Source organism: Etheostoma spectabile, unplaced genomic scaffold, assembly GCF_008692095.1.
Source record: "Etheostoma spectabile isolate EspeVRDwgs_2016 unplaced genomic scaffold, UIUC_Espe_1.0 scaffold00018584, whole genome shotgun sequence".
In the NCBI taxonomy this organism is placed as follows: Eukaryota; Metazoa; Chordata; class Actinopteri; order Perciformes; family Percidae; genus Etheostoma; species Etheostoma spectabile.
Window position 1 is genome coordinate 1 of NW_022604336.1, and position 15,929 is coordinate 15,929.

General features: G+C 44.5%; 1 non-coding gene across 1 annotated transcript; it reads left to right on the plus strand.

Annotated features, from left to right (window-relative positions):
• The first annotated feature begins 9,721 nt into the window (after positions 1-9,721).
• Positions 9,722-9,795, plus strand: trnan-guu (transfer RNA asparagine (anticodon GUU)). The gene has a single exon. It is a non-coding gene; the product is annotated as a tRNA-Asn (tRNA).
• Positions 9,796-15,929: the final 6,134 nt, after the last annotated feature.

A 15,929-nucleotide genomic window follows, 5' to 3' on the forward strand; every position in this document is an offset into this window, starting at 1 on the left:
GGCGAAGAGTTACTATTCTGCTAGATGAATTGTCCATTTTTCCAAAGACACTGTCATATCATGTGTGTTCCATGTGTGGGAAAATAATACAATGACTGAGGTGGTGATGAACAGGGCACTCAGGAACGGCCACGTAAAAGCTGGCTAAAGATATGCTGAATTAACCAAAGACTAATAAGAGTGTGTGTTGTGTGACATATTATACTTATGCTTTGCAGCCTGGGGTACAGCTAGGAAGGAGAGAACAGGAGGGCTATCTTAGTCAGATAAGCTACAGTGAGCACGAGAAGAGGAGATGGGAGGCCAAGGACACTGAAGTTCGAGGACGGTCTGATAACTCAGAGAACAGGACGTGCAAACTAAGAAGTGAGTGACATAGCTGTCTGTGTTAAGTAAATGATAACTGAAAATAATAGACAGGCAAGAAGGAAGAGCAGAGCAGGGATTGTACCCCACAACAGTATAGCTGACCAATCAGGCCCCACAAGGGGAACCAATATAACCCTGAGCACGCTATTGTTTAAGTGCCTTTTGGGAACCTCTGTATAGAAGTTTCCATCTGGTCCGTGCACGTTTAACTGCCCGGAAACGCATTTCATCTGTTGACCACAAGAATAAACGCTGTGTTACATCATGAGTCAGTTGTCAGTTTATAGAAGGATTTTCTCCAACAAATTTGGTGACCCCGTACGTGATAACGTAATTGGACAGGAGAATCCAATGGACCTGGCATTGTGTCCCGGTCGGTTCAGCTCAGCCACCGACTGACATCCCGCAGCCCGTGAAGGGGACTGAGCGCGATACTGCGATTCGTTGGTGTGATCACTGAGAGCTCTCAACAAAAGGTAAGCAAAGCCTGTTTAAAATCAAAATTCTGTTATTGGCTGAAACCTATTGATGTGATCACATTTCACTGTCGTAAGTGTTTTGTTTTAAGCGAAAAGTATTGATTGAATGTGCTGTAATTAAAGGGATAAACAAGATGAAATGTTGGGGCATGTGATGTGATTAACCCAGAAAAACAAACTAGAGAGTTGTGAGCGAATTGTTTATAATACGGGTGGCGGTAGGAGAGGAAAAGGGACAAATAGTCAGAGGAAAATCGTCCAGATGGTTGACGAGGTAGGAGACTGCTAAGACAGATAGTTCAGATGAGTGATTGTGAATTGCCACCCTTGGTTTTGTGTGAACAACCTGAAAAAGAATTGCAGTTAACAGATTGTCCTTGTATATTACGAGTCCACCGCGAGTGTATTTGTGCAAAGGAGTGAGAGGTCACTTTTTAAGTTGTAAAGATTATAGAGAGTGTACATAAAAAGGCTCTAGATGAGTCTGTAATCGAAAAAATTGTTTGTTGTGGCATGTGTGATTTTTGTTGTGGTTTGGCTTGTTGGATTTTTTTCTCACTGGCTTATTTGTTGTAAAATGACGACCCCTTATGGTAAAGTGTTAGTAGGGCAGTGAAAAAGTATGGCAATAAAGGAGAGGAGAAAGTAGCAAAAGAGATTGTGAAAGAATGGGAGAGAGGAGGATGGATTGAGGGAGAAGGTGCGCCGTCCCCGGAGAAAGTTGATGAAATAGTGAAGTGAAAAAGTAAGTTGGAGTATGCGGAAAGGCAGGCAGAGAGGAAAGAAGAAAAATGGTTTAATTGACTAAACCAAGCAGAAGGAGTATGAAGCGCAGAGAAAGAGAAATATGGGGTGGGGTTGAAAATGACAAATGCAATACAGAAACAATTGGGATTGACAAAACAAGATGACAAAGTTCACCCAAAACTGAGACAGAAGCTGAACAGAATAAAACCGCTAGCGCAGAGAAACCCCCCTGCTGCCGCGTGAGGCGCCCCCGCCAACAAACCCTTTTTATCCAGACATAAGAAACCTAAGAATTTCCGCTCCACCGCCGCCGTATACAGGTCCAACAGCATCAAAACCCACAGTCCAAGCCCCAGTGGTAACTGCCCTTTACAGCCAAATGCATTACAAATAGACGTACCACAGGACCCTTGATACCGGCATTAGAGGGCCCCGCGTACAGGATTTAGATGTTATCTAAATTTAATGGTACAGTCAGCGTCAGGGAGCAGCAGCGGCTCCACCACAACCAGCGGCCACAGTCCCAGCCGCCCAAGCAAAGCTAGTACCCCATATTCACGTCTTTTTGCCAACAAAATCCAGAGCATTTTCACATGTCAGTAAAAGGACCCAGTCCCCCTCACCATAGTCCCCACAAGACTCAGGAAGTAAGGAAGATAGCGAACAGTCAGACAGCAGCAGGGAAGTGAGCAAACAGACAGAAGCTCTAGCTCTAGGGAAAGGACTAAAAACGACATAAACGCAGGCCCAGATCTAGATCACAAAGTCCTCAAGACGTTTTTGTAGCAGGCACATTTAAAGGTACAATTTAACGAGGACCCTGACGAAGTTATGCTGCGAGATCAACTAATATAAGGGAAAGACTTAACAAAGAGTTCAGAGAGATAAAAGCAGCAAGAGCAGCTGCGTCGAACAGTGAATGAGCTCAGTGAGGAGAGCAACGCGCCACACACCAGAGGCGGGGCTACAATGCCCACTCCCCCCAGTAGAGGAGGAGGAGGAGGACTGTTGATGTACACCCCTACAGTTTTGGTGACTTAGATGCTGTGTGCAAACTCCCCTCCCTGACAGGAGGGGCTGAGCATTTCCTCACAGCTTCAATAGTCTTACAGCAGGAGTGCAGCTGTGTTTGGGAGATCTCAGAGCAGTATTGGGTAGAGTAATGGGAGCAGATTGAAGCTAGTGCTGCCCTCACCAGAGGGGAGCTGGAACCCACTGTTCCCGCATCAGTGCCTGCATCAGCATGACCCCTGGCATTTGGCTGAGCTGCACCGCATGTATCCCACAGTTGGGGATCATGCAGCATGGCATGATTTAAAAAGACTAAGTGATGAAAATTTGATGCCTATCAGATAGAGCAAAAAGATTTGGCAGCGTGCTATGAGGGACCGTGGGACCAGTCCGCCGCCACAGTGGCGCTGTTCCGCCATGGGGTACTAGGGGATTACCCACAGCAGTTCAGACCATTAGGAGGAGTAGTAGGCCTGCAAACAATGACCGATGCAACATGTGGGCGAGAATGTGCGTCATTTCCTGTCAAAACCCAAAAAAGGTTTCTGGGCCTCACAGGATACAGCCGCTCACATATCCTGACTATACCAACAGAACTACTCGCTCAGGGAACTGGTGGCTGCTGCTGGTCATCGCTGTCTCAACGCGCCCCCTCCTCTATGACACGAGGCCGAGGTCGCCTTCTCTGACCTCAAAGTGCCCTAGCAAGGGCAGAGACACCACCACTCCCCCCGACTACTCACTCCCTTTTCATATGGATGTTTCTGAAAACAATGGCTTTCTCAATGCATTTTATTTCAGAAAAAAGGGGGAGACAGACATGTACTGATGTACCACTCATCAAGGCTGGATACAGTGGAAAAAGGCAGGAGCCTATGAATGGAATCAGTGGCAGCGGAGCGGCGCCACAAAAGACAAAGATGGGATATGGAGGTCTCATCAAGGAAAGATAGCAGCATCAGCCGAGATGTGCAGAATGTTGCTACCTGAGGCACACAGACCAACACATGAAGGGAAAACACTCTCTCTGAATCTGTCTGAGCTGTGATGGCACCCAATTTGAGGGACATGGTGACACATTTTTGTCAGGAATGCAGGGTGTGGTGGAGAGCATAATGTTCAGAAACATACACCAACACTAAAGGCGGTACCCAGTCCCCACAGCTTGTTTTCAAGATATCAGTATAGATATACTGATATGGGCGCAGAAAATGTGGTAGGGGGAAAAAGGTATCTTCTGGATGATGGTAGACAGGTTCTCTAGGTGGGTAGAAGCCATTCCCACCAGAAAGAGGACGCAAAAACAGTGTGAAATGGCTCAAAACTGAACTCATCCCGAGGTATGGGGTCCCCAGGCAAATAAGGTCAGTAATGGCACACATTTTAACACAAACTACTAGAGAAGTAGAACCAGGCCCTGGGAATCACTCATGCCTCGGATCAGTTTATCATCCACAGTCACAGGGATGGTGGAAAGAGCAAACCAGACATTGAAGGCTAAGATAGCCAGGCCATGTGCAGGAAGCAAGTTAACATGGTAGAAGCGCTCCCATTGGCCCTCATGGCTATGAGGTCCTCAGAAGGACGAAACACATTTGACCCCACATGATAATGACAGGGAGAAAAATGCCAGGACCTCCACTAGATGGAGCCACATGCCAATGTTAGATGTTCAGCAAATAGAAATGACAGACTATATGAAAAAGCTAACATCTCTGTTTCAGCCCCTTTCTACGCAGGTCCAGTTGGCGAACAGGAAACCGCAGGAGGAAGCAACACTACCTGTCAAGGATAGGCGACTGGGTCAGGGTCAAAGTTCACAAGAGGAAGTGGACTGACCCCAGGTGTCCGGGCCTTACGAAGTGAGAGAGGTTACTTCACACTCGGTCCAGGTAAAGGTAAAAAAGGACACCTTGGCACCACCTGACACATGGCCCCAGCCGCACCTCCTCCGCCCCTTGGCAAAATTAGAAAAGCAATCAAAATGTATAGATGGAAGAGATGTTTTGGCGGGGAACAGCCCCCGCATAGTACATCCATAACTTGGAAGGCATGGGGTTTGGGAAAAAGACAACAGTTGTCCTAGCAGTACATAGTAGTAGTGGAGTTGTAGCATTAATTCTGGGTTGGAACATGCGTATGGGGACCGAGACCCACAAGAACAACACCCGGTAGTGTCCAACCACCTCTCAGTAACAAGGAAATGAAACTAGACGAGAGAAAAGAAGAGCAGTTTGGGCGGTAGTGAAGCAACACACTAGGGCCCATCCCCAAGGTGCGGTGCCAGATTGACTCTCCCCTATGTGAGAGACTCAACCACGTCATTTACCTTTGATTGTGTCAGGCTATAGACTGCGGGGGGTATAATAGTTTCTACAAAAACACAGATGTGTACATCTGTGACGACTATCAAAAGGTAGAGGACTGTGAAAGGAGCGCTTCCGGACAGGTGAAAGGTAGTCTCTGTACAGCTGGTATGACGCGGGTTGGACAACAGGAGGGTGGAAACCATGGCGAGGTTGACAGACAAAAGAGATTGGTGGGTACAACAAGATGAATGGGAGATATTATCTATACAGCGGGACTATAGTTCAGACCCCACGAAAAATCCCATAACCCTGTCAGTAAATAGAGCAATTGGGAGCAGGAACGGTCAGGATGTGTGGATGTTAGCCATAGGTGTATGGATAGCAGGAAGTGACCAGATAACCCCCCCTGCAGATAAATATTTTGGATCCCCTCACGCACACACAGAATGACACTGACATGGCAGAGACTACAGTAAAACCCCCCTGAAGGAGGAAGACGTAATAGTGCAGGACTCTCTAAAATGAGGGTGGAAGATGTGTAGAGTTATCAGCAGGTGCAGGCCAGGACAATTATGGATCAGGTGGCTAATACAGAATGCCAAAGAAACACATGGAAGGGTGCGTGGCTGTGCCACAGCTAGACCAGTCATGTTCACTAACCCGCCCCGTTGTTTCCTAATGAGGACCCAGCAGGATATGCATGCATTTTGAACTTCACACACTCTAAGACAGCTTCCCGCAATTGTACTACCCTAGCATCCCTCTTTCCCCCAGGCTTTGAAAAACCAGGGTATTTTACCGCCATAAAGGGGGAGGTGCAAGATATCACTGTTTCAATCTCACCGGATCAAGCAAGCCCACAATCAAACTAGGTGATATACCCCCAGACTGGTGTAATACAACTGTACAAAACAAAACAGCCCTAGGCCCAGTGGCTAGAATAGGACTATTCTACTATTGTGGTGGTCTTAGGTTGTACTCCCAGATAAAGTTCCCAAATCAAACGTCAGGAGTTTGGTGCTATGGTTAGATTAGCTATGCCCATATCTTTGGTGGGGAGTAGAGTCCACTATACCCACCATAAGGCTGTGCAACTGACCGTAAAGAGAAGGCGCAGGGCCCGTAGTATGCAAGGCCCGGCTTTTGATCCATGGGCGGGAACCCCAACCTATATAGACAGCATAGGAGTTCCTAGGGGTGTCCCGAATGAATACAAATTGGCAGATCAAATAGCCGCAGGATTTGAGAATATACCACTGCTTTCAGCCATCTTCCCCGTCACTCCCAGCAAAAATGTAGATAGGATAAATTTGTGCATTATAATGTTTTAACGCTTGAGCAATGCAACTAGGGATGCCATCGAAGGCCTGGCCGAGCAGATGGCCCCAACGTCCCTCATGGCGCTCCAGAATAGGATGGCGCTGGACATGCTGTTGGCTGAAAAAGAGGAGTCTGTTCCATGTTCGGAGAGATGTGCTGTACGGTCATCCCTAACAACACTGCCCCGGATGGGAAGGTCCCCAGGCTTTGAACCAACTTCGAGCCCTTTCCCAGGAGATGCATGACGCCTCAGGTGTATCAAATCCATTGGAGGGGTGGATGACAACCTTTTTTGGCAAATGGAAGAATCTTATCACTGCTTGTTTGACATCTATTGCTGTTTTTCTCTCTATTCTAGTTACCTGTGGGTGTTGCTGTGTGCCCTGCCTGCGGACCATGATATCCGGCTCATCACCACTGCCTTGTCCAAAGAAAAAGCGCCGCCTCCCTATTCCGCTGGGATGCTGCCATTACTCACCATGCCGAGACGGGGAGGACGTTGAGGCACTGCAGTTAGTGTAAAAAGTGTTCGCACCTAGTAGGTGCGAAAAGGGGGAATTTGTGGGAAAATAATACAATGACTGAGGTGGTGATGAACAGGGCACTCAGGAACGGCCACGTAAAAGCTGGCTTAAAGTATATGCTGAATTAACCAAAGACTAAATAAGAGTGTGTGTATGTGTGACATATTATACATTATGCTTTGCAGCTGGGGTACAGCTAGGAGGGAGAGAACAGGAGGGCTATCTTAGTCAGATAAGCTACAGTGAGCACGAGAAGAGGAGATGGTGAGGCCAAGGACACTGAATTTCGAGGACGGTCTGATAACTCAGAGAACAGGACGTGCAAACTAAGAAGGGAGTGAACATAGCTGTCTTGTGAAGTAAATGATAACTGAAAATAATAGACAGGCAAGAAGGAAGAGGCAGAGCAGGGATTGTACCCCAGCAACAGTATAGCTGACCAATCAGGCCCCACAAGGGGAACCAATATACCCTGAGCACGCTATTGTTTAAGTGCCTTTTTGGAACCTCTGTACTAGACAAGTTTCCATCTGGTCCGTGCACGTTTAACTGCCCGGAAACGCATTTCATCTGTTGACCACAAGAATAACGCTGTGTAATTCATCATGGAGTCAGTTGTCAGTTTATAGAAGGATTTCTCCAACACATGTGCAAGTCTTTAAAAATAATTGTGACTGTTTTTCAAGCAGTTTGTATCATAACAATGTTGCTGGTAAGTCTAAATGAACAATGGGCAACCTACATCCATCTTGCTAGCACCCACATCTCTGTACTCATCTCCCTGCTTGGATAGAATGTCCAAGGACATACCATTTATGTTCTATAACCCTTTTCATTGGTTTGCTACCACTCTTAAATAATTCCTTTCATTGTATCAATCTCAGAAATAACCAAAGAATGACAAATTCCATTCATGTGCTAGTGCCAGTATTCACCACCTGTCACTGTATTTTTAGCAGCAGTAGTGTTTTTTTGTTTTTTAAACACCTGCCCTGTGTGAGGGTTGAACTCACGACCTTCAGATTATGAGACTGACGCGCTGCCTACTGCGCCAACGAGGATATGAAAGGAGCTGCAATGGTTCGCAAAATTTCAGAAAAACTAACAATTTGGTCGTCAATCTTAATAAAAACAATGTATGTGGAGACCTATGTTCTCAAACAAAGGCTAATATCAACACTAGATGCTTTGTCATGACCCCATGAAAAGGGGAACAAAAGACTGTGTGCAAAGGTTGTATACATGTATGCATGGTGTATGCATGGATGAGTGTGAGGTATGGTGTTAGTGATTTATGCTGGACAGTGTAAAACTAACCAAGATGAGGGGGAGAGGTGCTGGACTGAGAGACCTCTAGTGCAATCACAGATGCACAACCAATAATAAAACACTACTGGGTGAATGCTTTCAGAAAATGAAGAACATTGTTCAGAAAGCTTAATGAAGCTTCATTTGACCATAGCTATTAACCACCTGAACCTGGTAAAAGATATGAGGTACTCATGCTAGCTAGCCAGTGATTTACCTCCTGTAGATGGTGGTCGGCATGCCAACGAGGCTTGGAATTTGCAGATGGTGATTCAGAGGAGATGTAACAGTTTAATTTTAAAAAAATTGACATCCCTACCCTGTCAGGATCCGTAGTAATGCTGACTTTCCAGTGATGTGGTTGGGCTGTTTACAGGTTTTGATCATATCCATCGGTTGCACGGATGTGACATCAATACCCCGGTTCTATCACCTGATCGCTGTCTTGTCTTTGTCGCTCACACCTTAACACACCCGAAGCATCTCAGCCTAAAATCACGCTGCACCTCAAAGGACTCTCAAGCACTCCCAGCTGTGCGTTTGCAGAAGAGCGCCTGTTTTCTTTTAGCTTGGGAAAAGGCTTTAGCTTATGACAGGTAAACAGATTGCACCATTGTGCATTAGTGTGTCCACTTCAGTTATGTGTTGAAGCACATCCTTAGAGCTAATGGCCCTCATTTACTAACCTAATACGACAGGCTTCACGTGAGATTCATGAAACGTTCGTATCACACCAATCAGAGCGTAAGAATGATCGTACATTGATAAATGCAGCGGCTAGAAACGATTGTAATTTAAATATCACGCCCCAATATATTCTCAGTTTTGAGGCTCGCCTCTATTATTATGACATGGCCAGACATAATCCGGCTAAGAAGCGGCACTTTTCAGAGGTGGGGATTTAAAGCCTGATATCCCAGGTGCTCTGGTGCAGCCAGATACCACCAGGCCCAGGGGAATATGCCGCCTAAGAAAAATGCAATCTACCCCGATGAGAAGAATAACATTGTGAAAATAACGAAAATATGAATACATTAAACATATACGGGCATTGAACATATTGCTGCAGTCTCAGTCTTTGGATGGTATAGGTAGCGCCCCGTCAGACATGTCATGATATCATGACATGTTTAATTTACTATATAATAATTTTTGAGACAGGTCCTACTGAGATCTGTTGGATCGGTCAGGATGGCCGAGCGGTCCAAGGCGCTGCGTTCAGGTTGCAGTCTCCACTGGTAGGTGTGGGTTCAAATCCCACTTCTGACAACTAGTATTTTCATTTGGGACTAATGTCTAAGAGTTGATATTGGGATAAGAACTTAGCAGTTCTTTGTATTTAAGAGGACATGAATGTGCATGAGAAACGCAATTCCAAGTGCAGCGTTTTGTGAGCGTCTTTATTGTCAACACATGTAAAGTTCCTTAGGGCCCGTAGTGGATGAAATGGTAAAACATTTGGCCCTGGATGCATAGAATTCCTGCCATATTGAGCGACAAAGTTTGGGTGTCCTGAAAAAAGGGTCTTGAACTCTATCTCGCCGACCCTCTTTTTTTTTACTGTTCTTGTTATGTCACGGCAAGAATATTATGCTTTTGAGTCGTTGTCCATCTCTACATCAGAATCAGAATAAAAAAACATCAGACATATGCAGTCTCTGTGGCGCAATAGGTCAGCGCAGTCGGCTGTTAACCGAAAGGATGGTGGTTCAAGTCCACCCAGGGACGTTTGTTGCTTAAATACCTGGAGTAAGCCAACTCTAGGGTTTATCATTCTGCAGGTGAATATAGAGCAGCCCAAAGATAACTCAGGTGGCCTTACCTTTATCTGAAGGTACGTTCTGGAAACCATGTACTGTACATATTATCTTTACGGTCATTGGTATGCAGGTCACTTGATGTAATACAAGCAATACATAAGGCCAGACAGAGACAAAAAGTGGAGAAAAAGAAAAGAGACTAGGTGTCTAAAGGATAACCAGTTGAGATTGTGTGCGTCTTTGAGAACTGTAAGTCATATAACTTATGTTGTCAGTTCATTTAAACTAATGAGGAAGAATTTGACAAATCAAAATGAAGTCCATGAACTTATTCTTTAAAACATCACACCTGAGTCTCTCAAGTCCTGACCATTCCCTGACCGGGAATCGAACCCTGGCCACTGCTGTGAGAGCGCCGAATCCTAGCCACTAGACCATCAGGGAGTCACATCTTTCGAATTTATCTTTGTAGATGTGAGTTTTCTTTTCACTTACTGGAATTACTCATATTGTTTTAGGCGAGGAATGGCGCCTGGCTAGAGCTTCAGAAGGCAGGACATGACAGATTACACATCTGTCACATAGTCAGTTTGTAGTCTTAAATACCAAGTCTCTTGCTGTTCCTTGACTAGTTGGCCACCCCTGCTTTGCATCGCTGCACGTATGTAGAAAAAAATCTGTTATGCACCTTGCAGGCGGCTGAGCCGGCGGCACCACCTGCAAGGTTTTTGGCGATCTGCAACACAGCCCAAACTGTTAGGGTTGTTGCTTGTTGCACCCTGGGTGTTTCCCAGTGCCAAGGAAGGATCCTTCAAAGCCAGAATTTGGAGGATGCCATGTCATCAACGTCATCAACGCCCGCCGAAGGACCGTTCCAATGTCAAGAATCCTCCGAATTCCTCCAAGGACTGAGTCCTTCATTCAGAAAATTTCCCATAGACAGAGAAGGATGCATATGTGTATCATTCGCGGTCCCAAATCACCCACAATCCTATGCGCGGGCCTTTGCCGTCTCGTTAAAATAATAATAGCGGACCTCAGCGGGAGTTCGAGCGGCATCGCTGACGGTGAAATAATAATTTAAATGTAAGTATCTTTAGTGTGTGCCGTGCATTTGTTATCACCGTTAATGTTTGACATCAATGTAAAGCTTAATGCTTAATGCTTGTACAAATTCCTATAATAATTAGGTAGATACACCCCGAGCTAACGTTAGCTAACGGGACCTATCATTAACATTAGGCTGTTAGCTAGCTAGGTTGCTGTCTTTGTAAAGTTGAATGTACGGTGGCATGTTCATCTCTTTTTATATGCCGTTACCGTACATGCGTAACGTTAGCAGAGATTTAGAAAGTTGGTGTGTTTATCACTGGTTGTATCTGTAGACGGGAGGTAACACTGCACCGAGTTAACTTCACTAGCAACGTTTAACGAAGGCTAACGTGTCTGAGTAGTTTCCCATGTAATACGTCATGTTATCATTCATAACGTAAATCTTTTTGTTTTGTTAACGTTCTTTTAACAGGGACTAATGGAGGCGGTCACCAAGGATGGCAAAGCCAACGACCAGCAGGGAGACAGAGGCCAAAGAGAGATGTTGAATACATTATTTGCTATATTAAAGAATGGCTTTCTAACAATAAATGCTTTAAATTAACTTGTTTGTCTGTGTCATTAAGTTCTTGTGCGTGTGCATATAATATAAACTTATAACTTACACATTTTTCCGTTAAATTGTGACCTAGATAACCTTAGCATGCGGAGCACGAGAAGGTATTCCATCAACCACGCCATCCACTCCCTGTTGTACTGCTGCACCTTCTTAAGACAGGAGGGGCACTGAAGGTATTCTGTAGCCATGTGGTACCGCCCTTTCCTGTCCAGGACCCTCCGGACGGTCCACTACAGTCCCAGGGCTGCCAACTCTCACGCATGGCCGTGAGACACACGCATTTGACTGGTTTCACACGCGCACACGCCACACCCCCGATTTCTCACGCTGAAGTGTCAACCCGGTCGGTCAAATTTATGAAAGATGAGTTTATCTATGTTTTTACCTGTTGAGCCACTTGTGATCGACTAGTTGTGCTTTCAGAGACTGTGGGGGGGGGGTTCAAGAGCGCTCCCTGTCTGTGGAATTTTCAAATTGTCGCAAAATGAGAACCTTTTTTCACGAGCCATCCCAGGTGCATTTCCCCGGCTTCAGGTATGAGCCCTGAGAATCACAGACCCGTCCGTCGCTTCGTGTCCACTCTCTCTGTAACAATAGAGGTGAGCAGCGCGGCTGGTATCGTAGCAACTTCAGTTCATTGTAGTGGACCCGCTCTGCTGGGGGCGGTGACGCGTTGCATCCATGCGTAGACCTCCATAAAGAGCAGCGTACGGACACCTCTAAACTCTGTCAGAGACTAGAGACCCAAATGGGCCTCTGAGTCTGTCAGACGGTCTGAATGAGATCCACCATATCAGCGGAGCAATGACATGCACAGCTGACTATATTACACCATATACTATATTATACTATATATAGCCTACTATATTACAACTCTCCAAATCACGTACAACAGAGATGGGAGGAGTTATATTTTGAATGTGCACAAAGTTGTAAATAGGAGCAGAAATCTGGTGAGACACATCTGAGCTATACTATATTTATATATATATATATATATATATATATATATATATATATATATATATATATAATACAATACTGCAACGTTGGGCCACTATTGTGCATCTCTAACCTCTGTGCATCTCTAAATGTAACTGTAAATAATTAATTTGATGTTTTTTAAAATGAACAAATAGTCTTTATTTTCACAAAAAAGTAAAAACATTAAGTGGGGTACAGAGGATGAGGGCCAAACATTACTGAACATTGGCACAAAGGTTAAAGGATTAGAACTTATGTAACTCAGTGGTTCTCATTCTTTAGAATTTCAGTGGTCTAAGTTGATCCCTCAACATTAATTTAACTTTGGGTCCCTGGTCCCTACACCAGGGACCCCTGGACCTGTTCACCACAGACCCAAATCTTCTCAGCTGTTGCTGACATATGCTACTGTCTCTTCATGTGGTTCAATATGTTTGGCACATTGTCTGGGTCAGTTCTTATATAAGAAGAAGTTAATAATGTAAATGCTGAATGCCCTAATACCTGTTGATACTACAACAATGCAAAGGCTCCTAACCATACAGTTTTGCACATATCATGTAAGACTTGATTTCTCCATTTTTTTTGCAAAAAAACTCTCCAGAAAGTGCCATTTAATGGTTTATTTTTCAAATTTTTTTTCCCTGGGGGAGCATACCCCCAGACCCCCCTAGGGAGAGCACCATCCCCCCACATATAACAAATCCCAATTTAAACCCTGAAGTATAATGATGCTGAAAGACCCAAAGAAATGCTTTGTACGCGGCAAAATATGGGTTGGCCCCCCCAAATCTCACTCCAAGGTTTTTGGAAAAGTTGGCAGCCCTGCAGTCCAGCGCCCATTAGTTTGCGCCCACAAGCAGGGCACTTGAGGTAGTAGGCCCACATCCTGTAGGGCATCCACAGGAAGAATGGGCGCTGGAAGAAGGCATGGGCTGTGGCGGGGGGCTGCGTGTAGAGGGGCCTGGCGGATACCACCCCAGTTTGAGCTGTGATGTGAGGGTAACCTTTCCGTCGGCTTCCATCCGGAACAGCGCCCGGCCCACCCACTCCTGCTGCTCTTCAGGCAGCGTCTGCCTCTAGCTGGCGGGAAGCAGGTGAAACACACACATCAGAGACACAGTTAGTGAGCTGCATGTGCAGCTGACAGACAGACAGACACACACACATTATACATACGTCTTTGCCAGAGGCAGGCTGCTGAAGAGCCACTGGTCCTGGTCTTTCCAGTGGCGGCTCAGCAGAGGAGAGAGAGGAAGAAGGGACCACGGCTGATGGGGCGTCCCTAGACGTGCCTGACAACACATATCAGTGTTAACATGGTGCATTACACTTGCATTACAAGTGTATTCACATCAAAATGTATACTTACAGGGAGAGTCAACCTCGGCGGCAGAAGATCCACCACAAAAATGGGGTTTGAGAGGGCATGAAGATACTGTTTGAAAAAGTAACATATCATTGAACCGTGCAATCTTCAAGAAACCTATGTCGGCAACAACAGGAAAAATAATCAGCTTTATTGAGTTAAAACATCAAAGCCACAATAGACAAATTACTTTTGTCAATTGCTTTTGTTAACATTTTACTTAAAAGTTTAATGAGAATTTGAAGTTTCATAAGCTTGGTTATTAAAGAATGGAAAAAAAGAAAATGTCAAAAAAGGATGATTAGGGATCACAAATATTATTGGATGATCACAGTGCTTTGTTTGAATAATACTGGGAATGATTTCATGAAGATACAGATGAAGATATTTAAAAATAAAATGACAATCTTAAAACCAATCCTGAGGTACTAATAGCATACAACAGGGTTAACAAAGTTTGGCTAAATAGGAAATATGTCACAATCTTAATCTGGCAGTTTGTGTAAATTTACTAAAATGTTTGAAGTACTTCACCTTTCATTTAAACATATTAACTTACCTATGTGTATTTACTTGATGAGGTTAATGGCATACTACTAAATAATTAAGGCAGACAACCCTTTAAATGCACAAACCATGAGCCATAAAGTTAATTCTTTTAAGGCACATAGCACAACATACATTAGTGTACTCACCAGAAACTTCCAGTGCATATTTTTTTATAACGAATCCAATGGCTCCATCATAGTCATTAAATGTGACCTGACAAAATAAAATAGTCATAATATTAGGACTGTAAGTACTGTGTTATTTCTGTACAGAAGCATAAAGAGATACAAATAATAAATGTGTTACTTACATTCGTCAACCCTTGCCTGGCATCTGCTCTCTTGTGCCATGTAAAATTAGTCCCATTACATAGTGGTTCATGTTGTATAGTCGGCCAGCAGACGCCTTTGAATTGAGGATCACTTGAAGGTAGCACCCAATCACCTATTGGAGAAATTGTAGGTAATCATAAAAAAAGGAAAGGAGGGGCCACTGTAAAAAACATTTTAACAATGCCGCTGTCCACATGTGAGACAATGTTTAAGGCCTTAAACTGAGAAATTCGCTGTGCCGCATGGTGAAATCAATCTTCTGTTTAGTGCATCTCACAACTGCCACAACAACTTCCGTTGGTTTGCAAGCACAAAGGACATCAACCTAGAAGCATACAGTATGAACAAAAATATGTAATCACTTCATACATCATTTTTAAACTCATTAAAGTGTAAGTCTTGCAAACTCAAGCTGTACATTACTAGTACAGAAAGCTACCATTGAACACGCCCATCTTATTTTGGATTTTTTAATATGTCACATTATCAAAAATGATATTTAATATTTATGTTAATAAGGTATATGTTTATAACTGAAGGACTCAAACTGAGTCATTGGGTGAATACAGCTGTCTCAATGATGCTTTGAGTTTGTTTTTATTTTTTAGGGGCATTTTACGCCTTTATGTTCATATGACAGATGAAGACATGAAAGGGGAGAGGGGGGGGGTGACATGCAACAAAGGGTCGCAGGTCAGAGTTGAACCCGCGGCCCCTGCATTGAGGAGTAAACCTCTATATGTGTGCACCTACTCTACAAGGTAAGGTAACCCGGCCACCTTTATGTTTTTGAATGTTTCCTTAACAATGTCTTTATTGCATGTACGGCATACATTTTATTTTAGTGATCAGCAAACAATTACCTCTGTTGCAGGCCAGGAAAGTTGACCTGTGAGGTCATTGCTGCTGTTCTTCTCATCCATGCTCCTCTCTAGAGGACTCTGATCTTTTGTGGGTTGACTTGTCTCTCTTTGGAACTGGAACTGATGTTGGAGCAGTGTAATATTTGGAGCTGGCAGTGTTTGGCTTTGTTCCATCTCTATTTGCCCAACCCTCATGAGATTGGTGGATGTCTGGTAGCTTTGGTTTAAGTAATAACTGGTCGGAGAAGTTATGACATATGAAGTGTTCACTGTATCTCCGCTGTAGAGACCCAAACATCTTCCTGACAAAGGTCCCTGGCCTCAGTCGCCTCT